The sequence below is a fragment of the Rutidosis leptorrhynchoides genome, chromosome 7, assembly GCF_046630445.1.
Source record: "Rutidosis leptorrhynchoides isolate AG116_Rl617_1_P2 chromosome 7, CSIRO_AGI_Rlap_v1, whole genome shotgun sequence".
In the NCBI taxonomy this organism is placed as follows: Eukaryota; Viridiplantae; Streptophyta; class Magnoliopsida; order Asterales; family Asteraceae; genus Rutidosis; species Rutidosis leptorrhynchoides.
In genome coordinates this window covers 47,735,644-47,738,941 of record NC_092339.1, presented here as the reverse complement: position 1 = coordinate 47,738,941, position 3,298 = coordinate 47,735,644, and positions in this window count along the sequence as shown.

Sequence of the window (3,298 nt, the reverse complement as noted above, 5' to 3'; positions counted from 1 at the left end):
ATTAACCCAAGGGCATAAAACTAAAATCAACACGTCAAACATCATGATTACGGAAGTTTAAATAAGCATAATTCTTTTATTTCATATTTAATTTCCTTTATTTTATATTTAATTGCACTTCTAATTATCGCACTTTTATTTATTGTTATTTAATCGCACTTTTAATTATCGTACTTTTTAATTATCGCAATTTTATTTTATCGCATTTTTATTATTCGCAATTTCATTATCGTTATTTACTTTACGCTTTAATTTAAGTCTTGTATTTATTTTATATTTTACATTAGGTTTTAACTGCAACTAAAGTTTTAAAATCGACAAACCGGTCATTAAACGGTAAAAACCCCCCCTTTATAATAATAATATTACCTATATATATATTTGTATTTTTATAAAAGTAAACTAATATAGCGTTGAGCTTTGTTTAAAGATTTCCCTGTGGAACGAACCGGACTTACTAAAAACTACACTACTGTACGATTAGGTACACTGCCTATAAGTGTTGTAGCAAGGTTTAAGTATATCCATTCTATAAATAAATAAATATCTTGTGTAAAATTGTATCGTATTTAATAGTTTTTCCTAGTAAAATAATAACTATTTTATATACACCTCGTTCGACATCAGTACCAACTTCATCTCGTTTGGGTAACATTTCTAAAACTCTAGATTTCTCTAAATTCGTGTTTTTGACTTAAAATGGTGTTAGTTAGTGTCTATGGCTCATTGTGATGTCGTGTATGTAATTGGTATGCTCGATCTCGTTGTTTTAGTGTAACTAGCATGAACTTGAATTTTGGTGTGTTGTTCTTGAATTTTGGATGATCATATGTTGTTAGATGTTAAAAGTTCATGTTCTAATTGTGTTCCTAGTATCACTAGCTTCAATTTGATGTGTAGGTTGCTTTAGAAAAGTTCATGAACTTGATTTATGATTTTGGTGAATTTGAGTTAGGGTTTGATGAACTTGAAATGGACTTTTGATGCATTGAATGCCATGGATTATGGTTGGTAAGTGTTTAGTTGGATTGTATGCTTGATTACCTTCGAAACGGCATATCATTCATGTAAATTGGTTGCCCGAATCATTGAATTGCATTTATGAACTTGTATGCGATTAATGTTGAGCATTAGATGCGGTTTTGGTTGTTATAATAGGTAGATTGATTGATGAAATGTGTTTAGTTGTCTTCCTCGTCAAATTACCTTCCCAACGGTATAAAATACTTGACTTGATTGTTTGCGGATCATAAATTGTGTTTATTTGGTTTTTGGTTCGTGCACTTAGGAGTTCTGCATCAGCCTTGAAATCCAACCTGGACGCCGTCCAGATATTTGGACGCCGTTCCAGTATTCAAATCTGGACGCCGTCCAGAAAGTCTGGACGCCGTCCCAGCCTTCAAAGCTGGACGCCGTCCAGAAAATCTGGACGTCGTCCAGATACACTGGCAGGCTCTGTCTCCGCTGGCCATTTTACGAAAAATGTTTGCTATGCTATGGACCTCCGATTCACATGTAACTTGTTCTAACATGCTCATACATGATTAAAAACCTCAGGAAAATAGTTCGGGACCCGACCCGAACGTGTTGACTTTTTGTTGACTTTGACCCGACCTAAGTTGACTTTTATTCAAACTTAACCAAATGATTGTGCAATCGTTCTAACATGCTTTTATACTTGTACCTCGCATGAAACATGACAATTTGATTCACATGCTATTATGGTCGAGTCTTAACGAGCCATAGGACTAATTGAACATTTTTGACCTATCGTGTTTACCGTTATTGATACAACCTATTGTTTAGGTCAAGAGTAGCATTGTTCTTTGCACACGTTTACTTGTTGAAGTACTTTACTACTCGTGCACTCAAGGTGAGATCATAGTCCCACTTTTACTCTTTTTGAACTTACATTTGGGATGAGAAAACATAAACATTTCTTTTACTAAGTGAACACAAGTACAGGAAAACAAACATTCTACATACGAGTTTAGAACAAAATCCTCAATTCGATTATCATTAGTTACACTTGCCGGGTGTAAGCGAGAACTTATGTTGTATGGATCCATATGGATTTGACAAACCCTCATTCAAACGGTTCGCTACCGTTTACGAATGAAATATATTTTCGAGAAACAGTGTATGTTCTAGCACTAAGTGATGGGGTTCAATGGAAGGAATGTTAAGCATTGATAATTGGGTGCTCGTGAAACAAACTTTTGGAATGTATTACTATTATCTCATTGTTGCAAATCTTGTGGTTCATTTGTACTTACTTACTCAAACCTATGATTTCACCAACGTTTTCGTTGACAGATTTCTATGTTTTTCTCAGGTCCTTGAACGATACATGATACATGCTTCCGCTCATTATTTTGATACTTGCATTGGATGTCGAGTATATATGCATACATGGAGCGTCTTTTGCCTACTTTTAAATTGTGTCGCATAAGTTTCACTTGTACTTATAACTTTGTAACGTAACTTGTGGTGGAACTATTCTTGTGAAATTTGAACAATCTTTACATTTGAAATGAATGCGACATATCTTTTGGTCAAACGTTGTTTTAAAGACTTATGACCACGTAATGGGACCTAAGTAGACGGCGCCGTCAATGACGATTTTGTCGGGTCGCTACAATAAAGTTGATTCGTTTTTAAAATACAAATGAGCTCCTTTTACCAAAGGGCTTCTGGCTCAGCTCTATCAAGAGTCTTATCAAGAGTCTTATTAAAAATGAAGTTATGAGTCCGAGTCCCGTTGTAGACAAAAAGAATGTGTGTGTTTACCTTAATTATGGGAAGTTATTGTTGAAAAGGAAACTAGCTGTTGGAGCCATCTGGTCACTCTTATAACCTCACATTTCTATATTGGGAAAGAATCATACTTTGTATGTGACATGTTTTTTGCTTTTTTTTCCATCTATTCTAACACTGTCCTCAAGTAGAATAATGGAACTTTTGATTATTCAACTTATCAAGGCATTCACTAAATATTCTTTCACGGACTAATTTGGTGAGGATGTTTTGATAACTACTGATCTTAGATCTCATAAATGCTAGTGAGATAATCTATGCTTTTTAGTTTTTCCTTGACGAAATGTCTGCGCATCTCAACATGTTATGTTCAGTAGGGTTGAAGTGGATTTTTCGAAATCTTAATTGTTGCTTCATTATCTCACATAAAGCAGCTGTGATTTTGTGTTGGGAATTTGATTTCTATATCAGTTTTGGAATCCACAATGCTTCTTGAACTCCTCGAGCTATGCCTAATCCAACACTTACAAAGACAACCTTT